General features: G+C 49.8%; 1 protein-coding gene across 1 annotated transcript in view; it reads right to left on the bottom strand.

Annotated features, from left to right (window-relative positions):
* DGLUCY (D-glutamate cyclase) overlaps window positions 1–22,062 on the bottom strand; it is a 77,410-nt gene extending 55,348 nt beyond the window's left edge. Inside the window, exon 1 of the mRNA XM_056133499.1 lies at window positions 21,916–22,062. The gene's annotated coding sequence lies outside the window, so the exon portion shown is untranslated. The remainder of the gene's footprint in view (window positions 1–21,915) is intronic.
* Window positions 22,063–23,513: the final 1,451 nt, after the last annotated feature.

Below are 23,513 nucleotides of genomic sequence, written 5' to 3' on the forward strand. Positions count from 1 at the left end.
CAGAACAGAACCAAGTTCTCGGCCAGGGCTGTTCTGGGAAGTGCCCTGACCTTTAACCTTCTGTATTGATTAGACTTGATAGAAGGTAGGTTTGTTTCTTTTGTTTGGAGCCAGAGAGATAGCTGAGGGGTCAGGGCGTTTGCCTGACACGTGGTCTGGCCCAGTTCAAGCTCTGGTTTAGTGTATGATTCTCTGTACACAGGAGTGATTCCTGAGCACAGAGCCCGGAGCATGGCTAGGTGTACCCCACTCCAAATTTCTGAAGCGCCTTTTATTATTTCGTGTGTTTGTGGGGAAAGGGCTGTGCTCAGGGACCCTAGGGACCCCCGCCGTCCACACTCAGCCATCAAGGCCTGACAGTTCAATGTTGGGGCCCAAGGAAACGGTGCTACTCAGCGCCCGGGAGCCTCCAAGGCTATACCCGGTAGTGCCCAAGGCTCCGTGTTGTGCCAGGTTCAGTCGGGTCCAGTGCATGCAAGGCATCCTGATGTCTGAGCTGTCTCCCAAGCCCCCTACAAGGCAAGTTTAAAGGGTGTATACACACACACACACACACACACACACACACACACACCTTGTTTTAGAACACAAACATACAACAATTTAATTCAAATCCAAGTGAATGAAGCTGAGGCCAGATCACGTCTGCTTCTCTCTGCAGCTATGCCAACATGGCTATGGAGCGGTGCAGGACTAGCTGGGACCAAGGTCCAGCAGTTTATTAGAACCACCTAGAAACACCAGGGCCCAGGCCCCCATCTGTCCTGTCTCAGGGGTCACTGAGCTGTTCTCGGATGCAGATGCCTTTCCAGGTCTACCTTCCGGCTGAGCTTCTCTGAGACTCCCTCTCAGGTCCACTCTCCAAGGTCCACCTGATGTGCTGGACTCAGTCGCCATCCACAGCTCTGTCCTGCCTCCCCCCCCCCCACACTCCCGGCCACCCTGTGCTGGACAATGGCAGAACTTCAGGGAGTCCCCAGGACAACTCAGAGAGACAAGATCTGGGGGTCCCTTGGAGGGGTTTCATCAAGGACCTCGGGCAGGACCAATGTAGCAACGAAAAACCCTCAGGACCCCTCTGACACGTGGCCACTCCTGAGCTGCACAGTCCATGGGTTTGGGGCCTTTTGGGGTCCTGCCTGGTGCCACTGTGTAACCCAGTCACTCCGGGGCTCCCCTGCCTGGGAGCATGTCTCCATGGGAACGGCTGGCAGCCCTGTGCCGGGCGGGCGGCAGGCTCCATCTATTTCTATGGCACCCATCACCATGGCACCTACTTGCTCTGAAAAACAGGCTAAAAACAGAACATGAAAAAGTGGGGGAGGGGCGGCCTGCTCCCCACAGGCGCCCTCTGAGCCAGCTGCCGGGGCACCTTCGCATCCTCATGTGGCCTTTCCCTAGGCCTGGGTCCGTGTCTGGTGAGAGTGGTCGTGCAGAGGGCGAGACTCGGGCCGAAGAGAGAGTCCAGGAGGAAGGCAGTGGCCTTGCACGTGGCCGGCCCCTCATGGGTCCATCCCTGTAGGATGCCCTGAGCACTCAGGACTGTGCCCTGAGCACAGAACCAGGACTAAGTCCTCAGCACCATCGGTGTGGCCTCCACAGTAAACCCAAACCCCAAAGACAAAGCTTTTCCCACACAGTGTCCTCAGGGCAGGAGCTGCAGAAGGCTCTAGAATGTTCCACAAGCTCTCCCTGCCGCAGATAGAAAGTTCTGGGGGGGAAAGTAGTTCTGCTCAGGGACCAGGGAGGAAGGTGACCTTGTGAGGAGACATTTGGGGAAGGAGGACGTGGGGCCAAAGGCCCCCCCTTTTTTTTTGCTTTTTGGGTCACACCCAGTGATGCACAAGGGTTACTCCTGGCTCTGCACTCAGGAATTACTCCTGGTGGTGCTTGGGGTACCATATGGGATGCTGGGAATCGAACCTGGATCGGCCGCATGCATGGAAAATGTCCTACCCGCTGTGCTAACTCGCTCTGACCCCAGAAGGGCCCTTTTGGTTCCAACAAAGTCTGTTACAAAAAATTATGAGAACAGATGAGAAATGGAATTCAGGGCCAGAGAGAGAGAGCTGCCCCTGGGTCCCTGTGGCATGGAGCCCCGTGCCCTGCTCACGGCTGCACACAGGGGTCTATGGAGCTACACTGAGGCTGTGCCAGCCCCCAACGGGAGCTTCTTCTTACTGCTCTGCACAGTGGGATGTGAAAACAGGCGTCCCACGCTTGGGCCACCTGGACACTCAGCCCCTTGCTGAGCCCATACGGTTCCTGATGGGCTGCTTCACCAGCAAAGGGTCAGCAGGACTGACTGCCTCACTGTGCAGGAGCTTTGTTGCTGTTCAAGGGGACTTTTCTCCCAGTGCTCAAGGTTGCCGGGAGAAAGGGACAAGGAGGATGAGGACCTGAAAGCTCAGCTTCTCCCAGGCCTGGCTTTCTGCTCTCTGTCCCGGTAGGGCCCCCGGCCCCACAGCCCCTATCTCCACCTGTGTTCCTGGACACGAGGTAAGGGCTCAGAAGCTGGGGTCAGCAATGGTGAGATGCTCTGACCGGCCAGCCAACTGCTTGCCCCAACACTCCTGCCAGACTGTGGGATTCTGGGAGTGGTGGAGACTCCCACGGGGCTCCCCACTAAGGGACTTTGGACTTGAGCATCCCGGGAGGGTGGGTGGGGCTCACATCTCCCTTCTGGGACCCCGCATGGAAGCCTGCCTTGGCCTGCAGAGCAGACCCCTGCTTTGTGGATGAAGGACCTGTCTTCACGATAGAAGGAAGTGGTCCCGGAGCCTGGAATTGCAGGCAGTGTTGGAAATGCTGCCGCAAAACTGTGGCTCTCAAGACCCCCAGCCCCGGGGATCCCTCATACCTTCATGGCCCCGGCTCCCCACCCACCAATGCTCCAGAAGGCTCGGCTCTGCCAGCACACTCTCATGCACTGCTTCCTGGGGCCGGTTTGTTTGATAAAAAGCGGTTTCCCTACGACCAGACTTTTGACCGTCGTCCCGCCAAACCCCCCCTCCAGCAAGGGGGTGCTCAGGGTCCATTTGTGGGAGAGATCAGCATCTAAAAAACTTCTCCCGGGGACTCGCCATAGCCATGCCGCCAGACCCTACACCAGGCTGTTTCATTTGGGGCAACCCCGAGGGGGGTGGGTGAGGCCCCTCCCTACCCGAAGGGATCCAGCCCCAGCAGCTGAAAACTTCCAGAACTCAACCGCCGCCACGCTCTTGACAGAGCCACACACTTTGGCAGAGCCTCACCCACGAGTGAACATATTCCTGGACAAGTGGCTGCGTGATATCTCATAACTCACGCCATCCATACTGCAAGAGTAGCGCACCACATCTGTTGGGGTTTAAAGTAGAAGACAACCAATCTTAGGGGGGAACATATTTTTACAGATATAGCGAAAGATAGATCTAGATCTATCTATCTATCTGTCTGTCTGTCTGTCTGTCTGTCTGTCTATCTATCTATCTATCTATCTATCAGCACACAAGGTTCAACATTTAACAACATATTAGTAATCTCTTATAGAAGGGCTTACTGGCCCCTGGGTGAAATACAACAATCTTTACATACTCTCTCCTAAGGAGAGGTTTATTTTGGAGCATTTTCAGCTGTTTTTCATAGCAAACAATACAAAATAAATTATTTCAGTTCTGCTTTGGGGCAGGGGTTGGGGTTTGCGATGGAAACATCCAAAATATGATTGTAGGAAGGTGAAATGGTGATGGGATTGGTGTTCGAATATTAGCACTGTCCTCTCGTTGTTCATTGATTTGCTCAAGCGGGCCCTAGAAATGTCTCACAACAAAACGTGAGACTTGTTGTTACTGTTTTTGGCATATCGAATACGTCACGGTTAGCTTGCCAGGCTTTGCCGTGTATGTGAGATACTCTCAGTAGCTTGCCAGGCTCTCCGAGAGGGATGGAGGAATCAACCTGGGTCGGCTGTGTGCAAGGCAAACGCCTTACCTGCTGTGCTATCGCTCCAGCCCATTAGAATATTAAATGTAATCAAATATTTTCAGCTACTTTATAAAAATTAAATAAAATTAAACTTCTACCTGGGCTGGAGAGATAGTACAGAGGTAGGGCATTTGCCTTGTATAATGCCAACCCGTGTTCGATCCAGCATCCCATGTAGTCCCCCAAGCACTGCCAGGAGTAATTCCTGAGTGCAGAGTCATGAGTGACCCCTGAGTGTGATCCAAAAATAAAACAAACAAACAAACAAACAAACAAAACCAAATCTGAAACCAAACCAAAACAAATTTCTCCTCCAGACCAAAGCTACACCAAGCCCAGAATTCCACCCTCCTGCATGCTAAGATTAGTTCATGTGGTCTAGATCGGTCCAATCAGAGAAACTTGTGGGCCTCTTCTGAAAAATGGGGTCAGAGGTTAGCAGGGGCCATAGAAGTGAGTCCTGTTCTGCCATCGTTCCCAGCAAAGGCAGTCTAGAGGCCACACACACTCAGGAAGGATGGGGGTGGGGGAGTGTGTGTGTTGGGGGAGTGGTATGGGTAAGTCCTGCCCAGAGCAATAGCTGGAGACCCTGAGGCACTTGCACCCAGATCAAGCTGCAGCCCTCATTTCCCTTCCCACTGATATCTTCATCTTGTGCATCTTTAAGCTCATTCACTTGGGTACTGGAGAACTTCATGATAACAAGCACCCAGAACATCACCCTTCTTGTTTCTGGGTCTCACCATATTCAGGGTCCAACTTTATAATCTACCAAGTTCAAATCCGTGATACTCCTTGCCCCTTGGCCCTCTGGCCTGGGAGGTTGTTTAAAAGGTTTAGTGCTCATGCCATGTGTGTGGGAGGCCCGGGATTGATCCCCAGAACCACATGGCTCCCCAAGCAACTTGCTGGGAAGGGCCTCTGAACATGGCTAAGTGAGGCCCCCATTAACAAAACAAAACACCAAAAGTATATAAAATAAAATACTGAAAAAACTTGAAAGTTATGTCACTTGATCACTTGACATCCCCTTAGTCATCGACTTGCTCGAGTGAGCACCAGTAATGTCTCCATTCGTCCCTGTAGCATGCTAGTGTAGCCCCAATGGCATCTGCTCATACTAGGAACACAAATAGCCTCACACTGATCATTCAGGGTCTTGAAGAAGTCTGACCATCTCGTAGGTGGGAGGCCACGCAATCTTTTTACATCTTGTGGAATCCAGTTGGTAAATGACTCTAGTCCAGTGGTCATCTCCAAATCTCATTACATGTTCAGCCCATCTGATTTTTGATGCCTTGGCAAACAAGACAGTGTCCCTGATTCTTGATCGTTGATGGAGGTCAGAACTCTGGATTCTTTCTCTCACTTGAGTGAAATATGATATTCCAAGAATAGCTCTTTCAATTCCTCTTTGGGAGACCTGAATAGCATTTGCAACCTGTTTTCATAGAGCCCAGATCTCTGAGGTGTATGCTAATGCAGGAAGAACAGTAGAATCGAAGAGATGTGCCCAGAGCCGGAGGTTCTTTGTCCTCTTAACTATTTCTTCGAAGCTCTTGAAGGTGTTCCAAGCTGCTCTCTTACTCCTGTGCAACTCAGGTGCCAGGTCATTCATCATGTTGACTTCTTGGCCTAGGTACGCATAACTGTTGCATTCAGAGATGTTTGTTCCATTGAGGACGACCTTTCCACACTCACGGTCGAAGTTGGCCGGCATTTGTGCTGCTTGGCTAATGTTTGGTGTTGCTAGAATGATGTCATCAGCAAAGCAGAGGTGGTGTAGTTGCCGACCATCTATCTTCATTCCCATTCCTTCCCATTCCAATAGTCACATGACGTTCTCGAGGTTGGCACTGAAGAGTTTTGGTGAAATGCTATCACCCTGCTTAACCCGTCTCTTAACATGGATAATCACTTCCTTGTAGAATGTTGAGTTTCTGGTAGTGAATCTGTAATACAGCTCGCAGAGGATCCCATGTATTGAGTTTGAATGCCCTGTTTGGCTAGAGCTTCGATGACTGCTTCAGTCTCAACAGAATCAATGGCCTTCTTTAAATCTGGTTCCACCAGTACCAGATAAATACCTCATTGGCAGACTTCCACTCCTTTCACTACAAAGCCACCGCCACACTCCAGGACTCTTTCCGGACGCTCAGACCAAGACTTACGCACGAGTGAAGCCCCACAGAACCAGGTAAGTGGAACTCTGTGACCTTGGACTCTGGGCTCAATGGGACCCAGGAACAGACACATCATAAGACACTTAATACCCATCTTCCAAGATTACTGCATCATATTTGATGGGGCTCAAATATGGGTTGAACCATGGGAACACGTGCAAGGGCGATTAGAGGCCGCCCTAAAAGCCTCTATCCCTCTGGGAGAGCCTGGAAAGCTACCAAGAATATCCCACCCACACTGCAGAGCCTGGCAAGCTAGCTGTGGTGTATTTGATATGCCAAAACCAGTTAATTGAAAGTTCTGTATTAAAAAAAATCAGGCTGAAGAGATAGGATGCTTACCTTGCATATGGTTGACATACTTTAAACCCTCGCATCCCTTATGGTTCCTCAAGTACCACTAGGAGTGATCCCTGAGCCTGGCCAGGAGTAAGCCCTGAGTACTGCTGGATGTGGCCCCAAACAAACCCGGGCATGGAGACCCAGGAAAGCAGCTCATGCCTGCACGTGTGCAGGCCCAGAGCATGATCCTGACCCCTGTCCACATCACCACTGCAATTCCCTGCACTCTTGGCCCCACTGCAAGTGTGGGCCCCCCCCCCACCACAACCACCACCATATTTCCTTCCTAACGGTAAAGACTTTGAAATCAGCAGTGACTCTGTTTCCCCTGTGAGGTGAACGAGGTTCCAACAATGCAGAGTCACCCATCTCCAAGGCTCTGTTTCCTAAGGTTTGGAAGATCTGGACTAGACATGAGGACCCTGTGTACATGTAGCCTAGGAATATGGTTTTTATTTATGGTTTGTTTTCATTTGGGGGCCATGCCCTGCAATGCTCGGGAATACTTCTGTCTTATTGTTTGGGGGTCACCCTTGGTGGTGTTTGAGGAACCATGTGGGATAGAGTCCAGACCTTCCACATACAAAGCGTGCACTCTAACCCACCGAGCGGTGTCTCTGACCCTATTAATGAGATTTGACTTCTATTTCTGAATTTAAAATTCTTCAGTTCCTTAGTCCAATTAATAAGTTCTCTAGGTAGACCATATTCCAGATATCAGGCACATTTGAAAGCATCCCAGAGCCACTTCCCCTTCCCCTTCCAGTTCCTATGAGAAGTATTTGTTGCCAGATGGCCAAAGAGACACAGGGACCCAGGCATCCGACAGTGCCCAGAGTTCTGCTGAGTTCTTTAGAGATTGTCAGGCAAGGGATTAGGTAGATAACATATACAATCTCACTTTTGCAAAGTGGTTCATTGTCTTATTTGTTGTTGTGGCCATTGTCCAGGTTGTGAGTGGATCCTGTTTGGACTGAAAATTGTGGCTCTTTCTGGAGGAACAAAAGCAGGGGTAGACCCTTTGCCCATGGCTTCACGGAAAGAACCAGAGTCCTGCTCAGAGGACAGCTCTCCTTACTCCGTGGGCCCTCCTGGGTATGTCTGTGCCTATACATGCCCCATTGTCCCTTGTGTCCAAGGAAACTACGATGCCAGCAGCACTGTGGCTTCTTGGAGGTCTTCCTCCTGTCTGTCGGTCCCCAGCCCTGCTCTTTCCCCCTCCCTCACTCCTCCTTTGCTAAGTACGGGTAGTGTGTCAGCTGCGTGTCCTTTCCCTGCCCCATGGAGGACAGCCAAACCAACAAGGAGCTAAAGGCAGTCACAGAAGTTTAAAAAAACGTGGGCTGCCTGCTGGGGAGAAGTGTCCGACCCATTCTTTGCCAGACATTGGAAAACTGGAAGGCCCCGGACCCCAGCCCCAGGCCATGCTGCTCTGCTGCACATTCTGAGCCTTCAGATGGCAGCCATGCCTGTCCCTGGTGGCTCTGCCCAGCAAGCCTAAAACAGTTGCAGCTCTGACGCTGAGCCCTGGGTCTGATGTAATAAGGAGAGGAAAGGGGACCGCAGGGTTATCCCAGGTGCATCTGCAACCAAGATCTGAGTCCCTCTGTGGTCACAAGTAGGCAAATACTGAGCCCTTTGTCAATAAGGGAGTTTTTTTTCTTTTTTGAGGGGGTCACACCTGGTGATGCACAGGGGTCACTCCTGGCTCATGAACTCAGAAATTACTCCTGGAGGTGTTCAGGGGACCATATGGGATAATGGGAATCGAACCCGGGTCGACTACATGCAAGGCAAACGCCCTACCTGCTGTGCTATCACTCCAGCCCAACTTGATGAAGCTGGATTTTTCTCAGGGCTTAGATGAGGGATAGGGTGGGGAAGCCTAGGGAAAGAAGGGCTGAGATGCCTGGAACCTTTTCACCTCTCACGTTTCCTCCCTGGTCAGAAATGGAGGAAGGCTTAGCTTTGGTTCCGCCATTCAGTTATACCCTGTTGTCAGTTACAGTCCTCGGAAGTGGTTCCATCTCTATTGGTGGGAGGCAGTGGTCTCAAAGCACCAGGCTGCAGGAGGATTTGTTAAAGATATGAATCCGGGTTCTATACAATTCCCACTCCATGAAACTCTACAGACGGTTGAAATCCAGACAGGAGAGACATTACTAGGGTTAAGGCATTTGCCTTGACTGTGACTGACCCCGGTTTGATCCCCAGCACTCCCTGGTTTCCTGAGCATCTCTAAGGAGCGACTTTCAAGGGTAGAGTCAGGAATAACCTCAAGCATTGCCGGATGAGGTCTAAACCCATCTCCCCCAAATAAGGAGAGTCAGCCAAGAACAGACTTAATTCTAAGCTCCAGTTCTACTATCTGCTATCTGTGGCTTTGGGTATTGAACTTTTTTGGGTCCCAGTTTCACTACCTATAAAGAGAATACCAAACAGCCAAGGAATACAGGGCTCATGGGTAATTATAAGGAAGAAACAAAATAATCTCTGTGCAGTGTTACTTGGCACACAGCAGGCATTCAAATATGCATTGGTGTTCTTTTTTTTGAGAATACGTGGAATCAAAAAGGCTTAGGAGCCTTCAGGGAATAAATGTAGACCTCAGGGAAGACATTCATCTTACGGCTAGCATTTTCCACTGCAAGAGGGTTTGACAAGTCTACAGCCAGCAACCAGATCTGAAGGAAGAATCAGGGGCCCTCTGCCAGGAGCTGTGCCTGACTCCATGAAGCTGGTTAGGAGAGGGCAGCAAGGGCCAGCCGGTCTGCTGGGAGTTACCAGGCCCCAGTGTGAAGGGTATTTGTTTGGTAAGTCCAAGGTGTGGGCATTTGTAGACACGAACATCTGCGGGTGGAGGCACAGCAGTGTGGGTTACCCATGGGGGTGGCCACCTAGCTAGCCTGGGCTCCTGCTGATTATGCCCTTTAGGCAATCATTCCACACAGGACTGAGCTGTGGCTGTCAAAGCAACAGCACCTCACACGATACCTCAGGGGTGGATCTAAACTGAGGGTAGGTTGACTTTTCCTGTACAGTCAATGAGCTTAGAGTGTTTTTTTTTTCTGTTTCTGAATGAAGGACAAGAAGCATCTCAGAGCGTGATGGTTCATTTTCCATGGCAGCTCGCCGAGTCACAGGGTGCCCGTTGTATGAACTGTGGTTTCTGGGTGTCTGGGGTGTGTTTCTGATGAGAGGGGGCGCCGGGAGTCAGTTGTCTAAGTCAAGCAAATGGCCCTCCCCAATGTGGTGGGTCCCCTACGATGCATCAAGGGCCTGGGCAGAACCACAAAACAGCAGGCAGGAGGGAGGCTCTGGCGGACTGTCTGAGCTGGGGCCCCGCTGTTCTCCTACCCTCTGTAGCAACATCTGCCAGGGGTGCTCCTGGCGCATGCGGATCCTGCTTGGGTTGTAACTGCCTCGCCACTGGTTCTTCTGAGTCTCCAACTGCCGCCTGATGGGCTGTGGGATGTCTCACCTCCTGAATGCTGAGCGCCAGTTCCTTATGATATATCCCTGACTACATGCATAGCTCCACCAATTGGTCCTCTACAAGTCCTTCTGTTTGGCTATTCCTAATGGTTTCCTGGAGGTTCGTGACGTCTACAAAAGCAGATGCATATGCCCGCAAAGCCCAATACAGTCACTAGATTGTTAAACACTCATCTAGGCCATTCAGCAGCTGACCAACATATGGTCTCCAGGGACTGTAGCACTATCCTCCCATTGTTCATCGATTTGGTCGAGCGGGTACCAGTAGCATCTTCATTGTGAGACTTATTGTTACTGTTTTTGGCATATCGAATACATCACAGGTAGCTTGTCAGGTTTGCTGTGCGGGTGAGATACTCTCAGTAGCTCGCCGGGCTCTCTGAGAAGGACGGAGGACTCAAACCCAGGTTGGCCACATGCAAGGCAAACCAAATATAATTTGAATCCATGCCCCATCAAGACACGTGTCCTCATGTGCTACTGTGATGTTGCCACATCAGCCATGGCAAGTGCCACCGACCCACTGTTCTTATTTGGGTGACAAACACTGTCTCAGTGCCAGGAAAGTTTATCTAATCAGAGAAAGTCCTTCATCCCACAGAAGAACATGAACAAAACAAGATAAAAAAGGGACAGGCCAAGCTAACAAGAGAACAGACCCTAGCAGAGAGTATCTAGCAAATGACAGAACGCGTGCTCTATTAGAACCAACCTAGGCTGATACCAAAATTTAAGGCTGGTCTAACACTAGAAATCAGTTCAAATGTCATTTATTCTATTGTCAAGTTAAGGGCAAAAGAGCCACCATCTCAATTAACGCTTGAATAATCAATATCATTTTATATCCGTAAGTGATCAAAAAAATCACAATATCTCAATCTTAATAAATATCAATTGGAATTTGAGAACATTTCACAAGAAAAATGAAAAAAAAAAAGCAGAAGACCAGACACTCTTCATAGCTAGTGACAAGCCAGCAACGTTGGAACAAGGCTTGAAAAGTTGAATGATCACTTTCTAGCAGCTGGTAGAGTCAAGCCAGCAAAAGAAAGTCAAGATGAAAGCATGAGAACTGGAAAGGAACGCGCATTGTGAGCTCAGAGCAGTGTGAGGGCCTGATTCGAGTGGAGGCAGAGACAGTGTGGACACAGACTTCAGAGAGCTGACCCATGCATGGCCAGTCTCTCAACTAGATAAGTGCCCCACTGGTCCCCCCTACCCCTACCCAAGCTCAGGCTCTTTGTTCTACAGATTCTGCTTGATTGAGATAACTGGATACCTGGGCTTGACTTATATATTTCCTCTTTCCTTTTTTGTCTCTCTTTCCACAATTTAAGCTCCTTCTCAATGAAGGAATAATAAACCCATGAAACTGTAGAGATCCCACCCTCAACCCCAAGTTCTTGTGGGTTTCCAGGCCCATCCCTGCTCTCTTTCTACATAAGACTCTACAATTTCCAGATATGGAAGAAAGAAATAAAGAAAGAAATAAATAAAGAAAGAAAGAAAGAGAGAAAGAGAGAGAAAGAATGAAAGAAGGAAGGAAGGAAGAAAGAAGGAAAGAAATAGAGAAAGAAAGAAAGGAAGGAAGGAAGGAAGGAAGGAAGGAAGGAAGGAAGGAAAAAGAAAGGAAGGAAGAAAGGAAGGAAGAAAAAGAAAGAAAGAAAGAAAGAAAGAAAGAAAGAAAGAAAGAAAAAGAAAGAAAGAAAGAAGAAAGAAAGGAAGAAAGGAAGGAAAGAAATAGAGGAAGGAAGGAAGAAAAAAGAAAGGAAGAAAGGAAGGAAGAAAAAGAAAGAAAGAAAGAAAGAAGAAAGGAAGGAAAGAAATAGAGGAAGGAAGGAAGGATGAAAGGAAGGAAGGAAGGAAGGACAAAAAGAAAAGAAAGAAAAGAAAAGAAAGATGCCTGCAAAACTACACAAAGGTTGGACTCAAGGACCAGTGCAAGAGGGGATTTGATTGTTCATTCTGGCACCCACTAGTCTGACACCCACCCTTCCTTTCCTGTTCTCTCCCTATAAAAACCTTTTCCTGTGCTGAAGACAAATGGTTATTTTGAAGCCACACATCTGCCGTCTTCCAATCTGCCCACAGGTTGCTGAGGAAGCTCTTTCTTGCTATGTCATCTGCCTCTTGATTGACTGACCTGCAAGCAGCCATGGAATTTTTTGGACAGGAGTCAAAGCTATTGATGACTTTGCCCTTCTTTTCCACCACCACTGCCCTGAACTTCTAGACGGACTCTCTGGGCTTAGGAAGAGCAACTATGGGCTTTGTCATGGGAGGCTTGTCATTGGGAAGATGCCACCTCTCTCTGGGAGTAGCTGCCCCTCTGCATGCTATTGGTTCTGGCTGGGCCAAGTGGAACCTTAAGAACATCTTTGTGCCAATCAGGCTTCAGGCCCCTGGCTGGACAGTACTGGTCACTGGCCTGTGGCAACTGCTCAGTAGAGCCCATTTTGACCTCTCGTCTGCTTTCTCTTCATCACTAAAACACACACCCTCTGTTGTTTCTCCACCATCATCTGTACACTTGTGTATATTCCTTTTGTGTTCCTCAATTGCGTGTTCACTGTTCTCCCTCATGAGTATATATGAGTTTCCTAAAAAGCGACTAGAATGTGTACCAGCCATTGCATCACTTGACCTCTGCTGGGCATCTAACCAGACTCCTGACTCCCTGTGAAATTGTTCTCCAGTTCACGCTGGTGGACATCCTACCCAGCTGAACTTGATTAATTACCAGTGAAGCCCTCTGTGTTACTCAGACATTTCTGTGATTCTTCTGGAATTGATGAGGAAAGGAGACCCCTGCCTATATTTCAAATAGACTAACAGCAGAGAGCAGAAGGCAAGGGGCAGCTTAGTCTGGGTGCCATGACATAAGCACAGAGGGCATATGGGTGTCCTTGAGAGGGTCCTACTCTCTTTGTAACCATGGCAACCTGGGAACATCCCCCCTGTGTGCTCATGTCCTTGAGGGGGTCCAAACCTGACTCTGCAAAGGAACATGCTTGGGAATTTCTGCTTCTGCACTCTCCTACCAGCTGCCTGCCAATGCCCCATCCTGCATCAGTTAAACTATAAAACTGAGCTCTTGCCTTTGTTCTGAGCCCAGTTCTGGAGCATGACATCAGCTGGATCTTCTCCTGTCATAAAACAGTGTTTTCTCACTCTTTAAGGCATGCTGCTTGTTTTTTTTTTTTCAGTTGGCTTTTGGTGGGAATTTCCATAATAGGGTGACACAATTGTCCCTGGACTACTTGAATCTGTACAGACACAAATGAAATGGGGTTTCCTTGACTGGGGGCTGTGGAGGAAGCCATGGAGAGTTACTATTGAATGGGTACTGCACTTCTGTTTGGGATGAAGAAGAAGGTCTGAAGAACTGCAATGGTCACACATGCAAAAGTCTTTATGGTCCCTGAATTTTTCACTTGATGAAGTCATGAAATTTACATACAAGTGGTACTACATGCAAAGTATCATGTTAAGCGAAATGAGTCAGAAAGAGAGGGACAGACATAGAAAGATTGCATTCATCTGGGGAACATAAAGTAACAAAATAGGAGACTAACACCCAAGAGTGGCCGAGATAAGTACCAGGAGGTTCACTCCTTGGCTTGGAGGCCAGCCACACATGCTAGGGGAAAAGCCAGCTCAGATAGAGAAGGGAGCACCAAATAAAGGGTGTTGGGAGGATCCTCCCAGGATGGGAGATGCATGCTGAAAGTAGACTAAAGACCGAACATGATTGCCACTCAATGCCTCTTTTGCAAACCACAACACCCAAAAGGAGAGAGAGAACAAAAAGGAATGCCCTGCCACAGAGGCAGGGTGGGATGGGGCGGATGGGGGGTGGGAGGGATACTGGGTGGTGGAAAATGGGCACTGGTGGAGGGATGGGTACTTGATCATTGTATAACTGAAACCCAAGCACAAAAATGTGTAAGTCTACAACTGTACTTCATGATGTTTCACTAATAAAAATTTTTAAAAAATGAGCCAACTTCCTCTTTATGGCTATTCTACCACAGTTAAAAAAACATGGAGTGGGGCGGGGGTAGGGGACAGAAGGCTTTCAGGGTAGCTGTGCCATCTGGGCCCAAGTTGCCATCTTTGAGATGTTTACCACGGCATCTGAGTTTAGCAACATGAAGAAAGAACATGCAGAAGTTTTGAAAGCAACCTTACAGAGCAAGTTTATGTCTGTTGCATCAAACGAGAAAACACAGGGATCTTTATTTTGTGATGCCTTTTTCATCTTTTCTAGTAACAATTTGTATTATATTTACAAAAATATTGTTCTCAGTGGATGGGGGCAGGGGCAAACTGGATTGCAGGGACCCAAGACAGCTCCGTGGGCAAGTGCTACCTCATAGGTGTGAACAGTGTAGGTGTGAACTCTTCACAGTGATCATCCCATGTTGTTCGGTACAATCTCGGCAGCATCACCGAGGTGATCCTCAGGACTTGGGCATACAAACCCTGGACATGGTAATGATAGTAAAACAGCAGAGGGGAAAGACACAAGTTCAACGCAAAAAAAAAAAAACAACCAAAAACAAAACTGAGACTGGAGAGAAAAACTGCACTCTTCTGTGGAAACTTGATTTCTGATGAAGAGGGAACTGCAGGTAAGGGCAAAAAAAGATCACTGGAGGGGCTGGAGAGATAGCACAGCGGGTAGGGCGTTTGCCTTGCACGCGGCCGACCCGGGTTCGATTCCCAGCATCCCATATGGTCCCCTGAGCACCGCCAGGAGTAACTCCTGAGTGCAGAGCCAGGAGTAACCCTGTGCTTCGACAGGTGTACCCAAAAAGCAAAAAAAAAAAAAAAAAAAAAAAAAAAGAAAATCACTGGAAAGCTGATTATTTAACAACAGTCACAAAACCAAAACCCAGCTTTATTAAAAGTTAAAACAGGAAATCCAGGGCCAGGAATATGGCTTAGCATCAGAGCACTTGCCTTGTGTGAGGGCTTGATGCCCCTTACTGCACATACAAGTTAAACAAAACCCAACTCACAGAAGTCTAAATATCTAAATAGGAAAGATAAAAGAAGAAGTCCATAGAGAATAAAAGATAAAAGTAATATTTTTACAATCTTGATTGGGAATGATTCCTTAGACAAGATCAATCTGGAAATGAATAGTTCTGTTTAGATTGCCATACAATGCAAAGGCAATCCAAAACTGCAAGCAGACACCTGAATATATCAAGTGGATATAGGACGATAACTCAGAATAGATAAAGAGATCTTAAGAATCCACTTTAAAAATACCAATGTGATCTGCAATTGTCTGTTTATTGCAGCACTCTTTACAATAGCCAGAATCTGGAAAAAACCTGAGTGCCCGAGAACAGATGACGGGTTAAAGAAACTTTGGTACATTTACACAATGGAGTACTATGTAGCTGTTAGAAGAGACGAAGTCACAAAATTTACATACAAGTGGTATTACATGGAAAGTATCTTGTTAAGCGAAATGACTCAGAAAGAAAGGGATAGACATAGAAAGATTGCATTCATCTGGGGAACATAAAGTTAACACAATAGGAGACTAACACCCAAGATTGGCCAAGATTAGTACCAGGAATTTTACTTCATGGCTTGGAGGCCAACCACACATACTAGGGGAAAAGGGAGCTCAGATAGAGAAGGAACACCAAATAAAGGGTGTTGGGAGGATCCTCCCAGGATGGGAAAAGCATGCTGAAAGTAGACTATATACCAAACATGATTGCCACCCATTGCCTCTTTTGCAAACCACAACACCCAATAAGAGAGAGAGAACAAAAGGGAATGCTGTGCCACAGAGGCAGGGTGGGATGGGGGGATAGGGGGTGGGAGGGATACTGAAATCCGTGGTGGTGGGAAATGGGCACCGGTGGAGGGATGGGTATTTGATCATTGTATAATCGAAACTCAAGCACAAAAATGTGTACGTCTGCAACTGTACCTCATGATGTCTCACTATTAAAATTTTTTTAATAAAAAAAATACCAATGTGATCAGAAAGATTGCATAGTGGGTAAGGCACTGGCATTGCAGGTAGTCAACCCTGGCACCACAAATGATTCCCTGAGACCAGCAAGGAGTGATCCCTGAGCACTGCTAGATGTGGCTTAAAACCAAGCAAACAAAAAGAGCCCAAAACCTTTTCGAAAACGGGAAAAGACATAGCAGGCATTTCATAATAGAAAAAAGAACAGATGGCTTGCAAAGTGAAAAGAATCTTCACACCAATAATAATGCAAATTATAACTCTAATGTGGCCTAGACCTTATCTTAGAGTGACAAAAATTAATGGTGACTAAAATAAATCAACCCAAACATTGGCATCAAAAGCTAGGAGAAATATAGATTGGTCACTTTGGAGAGGGGGAATTCGCATTCTCAAGTAAAGCAGGAAATGTGATCCCACTAAATCCAACAATTCCACTCCAAGGAACATACTTAGAAGAAAATAACAGAAGTGCATGATGAGGGAAAATCACGTGTGAAATATTATACAGCAGAGAAAAAACTACAGTAAAAAAATGGCATCAACCCGAAACAATATTTTTTTTGCTTTTTTGGTTCACACCCAGAGATGCTCAGGGGTTACTCTTAGCTTTGAACTCAGGAATTACTCCTGGCAGTGCTTGGGGTCCATATGGGATGCTGGGGATTGAACCCAGGTTGGCCATATGCAAGGCAAATGCCCTACCCGCTATACTATCACTCCAGCCCCCGAAACAAATTTTACAAACATAAAAGGTCCAGAAGAATGTGTATCTTGGTGGTGGGAGAGATAGTAAAGGGGTTAAGTCACTTGGTTTGCATGCAGCTGATCCCCGTTTATTCCCTGCACCACATATGATCCCTGACCATTACCAGGAGTGTTCCCTGATCAGATCCAGAAATAGACCCTGAGCACCTTCAACGCCCTCTATTGAGTCACAGTGAGATGCACAAAGTTGTTCATGATTGAATTTCAGTCATACAATCTTCCGGCATCAGTCCCTTCAACTAGTATACATTTCCCACCATCAATGTGCCCAGTTTCCCTCCCGCCACCCCTGCCCCCTGTCACAGGAGGATATGTATGTCCTGCCAGCCCAGGAGAGAGGGATCTCTGAGTTCCTGACGCCCTGAGTTCCTGGCAGTCCCTGGTGCAGGCAGTTAGATGAGCTTTCAAGGTCACAGTGGCTTGGAAGCCACGACCCTTCCCACAGAGGGAGTGACGGGAGGCAGAAGGGACCACAGAGAGCGCAGGGCTTTCAGAACCAGACAGAATTGCTCCACACCCTCCTTATCCTTTTCTTCTTGGAGCTCAATATTTTAAGCTGGCTACAGTAGGATAACCCCTGCTGGCAGAGCCACGGATGAAAGAAGATGAAACATGACAAGGGCTTGGGTGCGGCTGGACGCGCCTTCCAGCTCAGCACCTGAACATGGACTTCTGGCAGGTGTCCATGTAAAGGAGAGGGTCCACGGGGTCAAGTTGCCTCAGTGTCTGTTGGATTGTTTTCAGAGTCCTTTCTCTGCCCAGGACCCTCCTGAGACCCTCTTGAGTCTTTCTCTGAATTGTCCCATCTTAAGATGCAGTCCACCTGCACAGAACTTACTCTCTCCTTCCTTCCTTCCTTCCTTCCTTCCTTCCTTCCTTCCTTCCTTCCTTCCTTTCTTCCTTCCTTCCTTCTCCTTGCCTCCCTCTCCTTCCTTCCTTCCTTCCTTCCTTCCTTCCTTCCTTCCTTCCTTCCTTTCTTCCTTCTCCTTGCCTCCCTCTCCTTCCTTCTTTCCTTCCTTCCTTCCTTCCTTCCTTCCTTCCTTCCTTCCTTCCTCCCTCCCTCCCTCCCTCCCTCCCTCCCTCCCTTCCTCGCTCCCTCCCTCTCTCTTTCCATCGCAGGCATTTCATAATAGAAAATGCCTCCCTCTCTCTCTCTCTTTCTTTCTTTCTTTCTTTCTTTCTTTCTTTCTTTCTTTCTTTCTTTCAAGTTTGGTTCATACCCATTGATGCTCTCTCTTTCTTTCTTCCTTTCTTTCTTTCTTTCTTTCTTTCTTTCTTTCTTTCTTTCTTTCTTTCAAATTTGGGTCATACCCATTGATGCTCAGAGCTTACTCCTGCCTCTACACTCAGTAATTGCTTCTAGTGGGGCTCGGGGTCCATATGGGATGCCAGGGATCAAATCCAAGTTGGCCCTGCGCAAGGCAAGTGCACCCCCACTCCCATCCCAAGCTATCTCTCTGGCCCCCAACAAGAAGGGAAATTTGATCCACACTTTTCCTTTTCTTTCTTTTCTCTTTGGGTCACACCCAGCGATGCTCAGGGGTTAGTCCTGGCTCTGCACTCAGGAGTTACTCCTGGAAGTGCTTGGGGAACCATATGAGATACTGGGGATCGAACCCGGGTTGGCCGCTTATAAGGCAAACGCCCTCCCCTCTGTGCTATCGCTCCAGCCTGATCCATACTTTTCTAGACAGACTCTCACTGTCCTTGGCCGGTCTTAGTACACACCAAGGAGGCTGAGCTCTAAGAACAGAGATTCAGGACCTAGCACAAGACCTAGCACCAGACAGGAGGGTTGGCTTCTCAGCACCTGCCTTGCAGGCTCACACATTAATGTCCAGGGACTCCAGGAGAACTGATAGAACCCCATCACCTGGGACCTGGTGGCTCACGGAGAGTGACTGTCTAGAGTCCAGGGAGCTGGGACTCGCCAAGGCTTGCTGAACAAGTTGTGCAAAGATCCAGGAAGGAAGGAATTTATAGCTGGGCAGAGCCTCCGCGAGCTCAGAGGTGCGCTTAAGAAGGGAACAGACTGGAGGACAGAATCAGTCTCCGGGGGAGTTTGTGGGAAACATGGGCCCAAGAACCATCCCTGGACTGTGCTCAAGAAACCCAAGGGTCAGTTGGCATCCAGGAAACAGCACCGGTGAGAAACGGGCAGTCCGACGGGGAAGACAGGAGGCTTCCATTGAGGTCCAAAGCTCATGCCTGGGGCAAGAAGGAGCAGAGTCCCGTGACAATTCCCAGTTCCCCTCATCCATACAGGAAAAGCACGCCTGGTCCCTACAGGAAAAGCACGCCTGCCCTCCTGAGAGATGGTACAAAGGTGAAGGCACTTGCCCAGCTGCAGCTATAGCTGTGACCCTGGTTCGAATCCCAGCACCGCCAGGCATGGCCCCCGAGTGCTGCTGGGTGTGTCCCCCAAACCAAAGGAAAATAGTCAGAATTCACCCAAGCATCCATTGTGCAGGTTCATTTGGTCCAACTGGAGACTGCACGGCCCAGTCTGCACCTAAGTGTAGGCTAGTGGACCTGTATGGGAAGACACAGACCAGCCATGAATGCGGTCAGAGGGGCTGTGTGCCCTCCACTTCCTTTCCTGCTCTTCTTCCAGGCAGGAGCCAGAGCGGAGGTGAGGCTGAGTTAGCTTTGACTGTGCAGAAGAAGGAATAGCATGTAGAACTGCACAATGGAGGGATTCTGGGTCCCTGAACGCCACCCGGGGTGCACAGTACTCAGCACCCTCCCCTACGCTAACTGGAGGAAGAAAAATGCAGTTCTGTCTCTTTGGAGCTAAGGGACTTTGGGTTGATACTACAAGGCAGCCTGAACTCAAAGAGTGTGTTTCTGAGGTATGGCCAGAAATGCTTTCTGCACTGCCCACACAGTTGCCTGGGACGGCCCGGGTGCAGGCAGTGTCCTAACCACTTCACATGGGTTAGCTCCTCCTGCTCGCTCCAGCTCCACTTGGGTGAGTGCCATGATCCCCATTTCGAGAACAGGAGGCACTTCAGTGCCTCAGCTTAATGGCTTTTTGGGGGGCCGGAGTGACAGTACAGTGTACTATAAGGTGCTTGCCTGGCATGTGGCTGACCTAGGTTCAATCCCCGGCATTGCATAAGGTCCCTTGAACCTGACCATGAGTTGATTCCTGAGTGCAGGGCTAGGAGTAAGCACTGCCCGGTGTGGACCCCCAAAAACAAAGCCAAGCAAACCCAGTGATGATGATGATAGTGATGATGATGAAGGCGCCCAGGAGGGAGCCACCTTACATAGCCAAACAGAATCCCCGAAAAACATGTGCCCTCACTCTGCTTTCCAAAGTGCTGATTTATGAGTTTTCACAACACCAATATAGAATTATTAGTTGTGCCTCAGTTGCACTGTTGTAGGAGGGACTCAATAAACCCTAAGCTCCCTGTGGAAGTAACAAAGACCAGTGTTATCCAACACTGGTTCTATTTTGGTGTGTGTGGTGTTAGGGGAGTCTTCCCATCAGACCTGGACGTCTCCAGGACTTCACCCAGAGGTGGTCAGAAAACCATACATATTGGGGATTAAACTCTAAGCCTTCTGCGTGCCAGGCATGCAAGTCAGCCCTGTGAGACCCCTCCCTGGCCCACCTCTTGACTATTTCATCTGTCAAGAGGACACACCCTGGTGCCCCAAGGCTCCCATGAGATCCTGAGATGCCGGGGAATTTCTCCTAGAGCACCCGGGAGAGAAACCCAGAATGCTGTCTTCATCACTGGGAGGATCAAAGGAATTGGTGTGTATTGCTTTCAAAGAAATGCTTTGAAAGCTATCAAGTGTGGAAGAAATAAAAGACTGGAAAATCGCATTTTCTACCATGCAAACACTTTCTAGTGATTTGGTAGACGGCCTTGGAAGGCCATGCAATCTGCCTCAGAGGGAGATGGTGTGCTGGGGTGGGCGCATGGGTCGTCCTCACCCTTCCTGCAAGAGGGAGAGGGTGGCAGAAAGTCACAGAAAGAGCAGAGCGTGTGCCCACGATGCTACCACCGTACGCACAGTTGTGCACACGCGGACATGCTCTACAGAAGACGATTGGGAGTCCCCAGACCAGGCTCAGCGGGCAACAACATCAGGGGGAACCAGGCGGGTAGAAAGCTGGGGCATAGGGTGCGGTCAGGGTGAGCAAGCGGGCACTAGGGTGCCCAGCTTCCTCCCCCCCCACAAGTCCCTGCGGCTGCCTGAACCAAGGTGACTTTCAGAGTCCCAAGTGACATCCTCTTTCCCTCTAGATGCTCAGATTCCAGGAGAAATAGGTCAGGGGCCACCGGTGCTCTCCTGAGATCAGTCCCGAGACTCAGTGCCCGGCTGACCGGACTCATGTGCTGTAATAAACAGCCACATGTCTCCACCGCTGTGCCTGGAGTCTCTTGCCCTGTCACCCTCCTCCTCCTCCTTCCTCCCTGACCTCACCCTCTGGGTCCTCTGCTGTGTCCTACCGCCTGAACCCCTGACCCTTGAATCCCCTTCCCTTCTCTGCCCGCACCCCGCCCAGCACCCAGCACACAGCCTCCTGGCACACAGAGTAATTCTTTTTTTTTTGGTGTGCAGATTTTATGACACGAGGCTCAGTGAGCCAGGGTGCAGGGGGCGGATTGGACAGCCAAGGGGCACGCTAGCACGGAGACACCCCGAGATCTTTAGTGTTCGACTGTCTCTGCAGTCTGCCAGTGGGCACCCGGCTTGGGAACAGTCGGCCCAGAGGACCTGAAGCCTGAGGGATCCCCTCCTTGCTGGGAAGGGGGTGGGACCCCGGTCTGGAGGGGGGAGTGCTGCTGGCCTCAGCTGGGCCAGGTTTCACTTTCACTTTCTTGGCTTTCACTGACCTTGGGGGGTGGGGAAAACTCCCACCTCCCCGCCCCCCCGCCCCCCACCCCCAACTTCTCAGCGCACAGATGACTGTCCCCAACTGAGCTCCAAGTTGTAATAGCAAGAAATCAAAAGCCTCCTGGGGCAAATTTTGGGAAATTTCAGGAATTTTCTACCCAGCGGGTCCGGGTTGGCTTTGCCCGGGCAGGCTCTCGGCAGACCTCTGTGGGGGGTCGGAGGGGTGGGACTGCGGGTGTTGGGGGGTCCTGGCGGGAGGCGGGTGTGCCTGTTCCCTGCCCCTCCTTCCTGACTTACTGTTTATTTGGGACGTCTGGGTTAGGGCTACAGACAGTTCTGCTCTGTGTGTCCACCGCCTTGCAGAATGTGTGCTGGGCTGGCCGCAGAGGCACAAAGCTGCCCTTTCTTCGCTTGGGAACTGCAAGCCCCAGCCGGCCCGGGCGGCCACAGCACCAGCGCCAGTCTCCTGGGCCCTGGCCAGCCTGGGCTCACGTGGCGCCTGGCTGCTGGGCTCCCGCCCCCGGTTCTTAAAGTGGCAGAGCCCTGGGACAGCCAGTCCATGGCTGCCCACCACACCCCCCACATAGTGCAGGCCAGGGTCAACACTGGAGAAACCCTGATGTATGGGTCGCCGCCCACCTCACCCCCATTCTGATGGCATCGACTTAGGGTGCACCTGACTCCCCTAGGCCATAGTGAAGGACAGCTGGGCTTGGGACCCCCAACTATGCCTTGCTTCCAAGTGTGGAGTGTGCAGGGACCACTTAGTGGGGGTTGGGGGGCGGGGTTCCCCTTAAAAGGTCAACCCTGGCCCTCTCCAGCTGGGGTCCAGTTCTGCACGTTTAACAAGTTCCCAGAAAATGTGGCTGCTGCCGGTGCCCGGTTTCAATTCCAGAAGGCTCAGAGGTGCCAGGTTCCAGCTCTGAATGGTGACGGCGGAGCCTCTTGGGTGGCTTATGTGAAGCAGGGAGGAGAAAGACGGTCACTTTCTCCCCATCCGCCTCTGCCACCCGGGACCCAGGGTTACTGGGTTCTTGTCTCGCCTCGCAGAAAAGAATTTCAGGAATAGACAGCCAGTGAAGTAAAACAGATTTTATTTGGAGGCTTTGAAGGGAAGGAGGGAGAGAAAGTGTGTGTGTGTGTGTGTGTGTGTGTGTGTGTGTGTGTGTGTGTGTGTGAGAGAGAGAGAGAGAGAGAGAGAGAGAGAGAGAGAGAGAGAGTGAGAAGAGTAGTATGCTCTAGAGAGAACCCGGGCTTCTCCAAGGGTTGAGAGAGCCCCTACACACGTCCCAGCAGTAGACAGGAAAACATGAAAGGCCACATCTCAAGAGGGGAGATGCGGGTGACACATGTGTTTGGGCACCACATGTGCTCAACCACATGGGTACAAGCAACGCAAGGGCTCAGGCAGCATATGCATGCCCTTCCTTTGTTCAAGGTGACTTTTATAGAGTTTTTTTTTTTTCCAACCTGCCCCCTCACATGGGGCCTCTATCTAGGTAAAAGTCCGTTGCTAAGGAGGTTACCAAGAGGGCTAGGGTTGGGAGTGGTGATGGTCTTCTTTGAAATTCCTTTTCCTGGCCTTTTGTTCCTGCTGGAGCTTCTCTGGCAGGTAGGTGAAAGTCCTATCAGGCCTTAATTCCTGTTTTCTGCAAGGTTGGCTTTCGCAACCTCAGGGCTGTTGCTTCCCAGGAAACTGACTGCCATTGCCCTGGGAGGGGCCTTGCCTATCTGCCTGCCTGCCTACTTCATGATGTTTCCGGTTCTTGGGCAGGACTGAACAGCTGGAAGCAACCCACGTGCCCATCCGCCTAGGATGGAGCAAACAGTGCATCTGTACCCAGTGGAACATCATCTAGCTGGGCAACGTGACAGGGTTCCCAGGTGTCCCTGCT

This window comes from Sorex fumeus, unplaced genomic scaffold (genome assembly GCF_029834395.1).
Source record: "Sorex fumeus unplaced genomic scaffold, SorFum_2.1 ptg000098l, whole genome shotgun sequence".
Classification (NCBI taxonomy): domain Eukaryota; kingdom Metazoa; phylum Chordata; class Mammalia; order Eulipotyphla; family Soricidae; genus Sorex; species Sorex fumeus.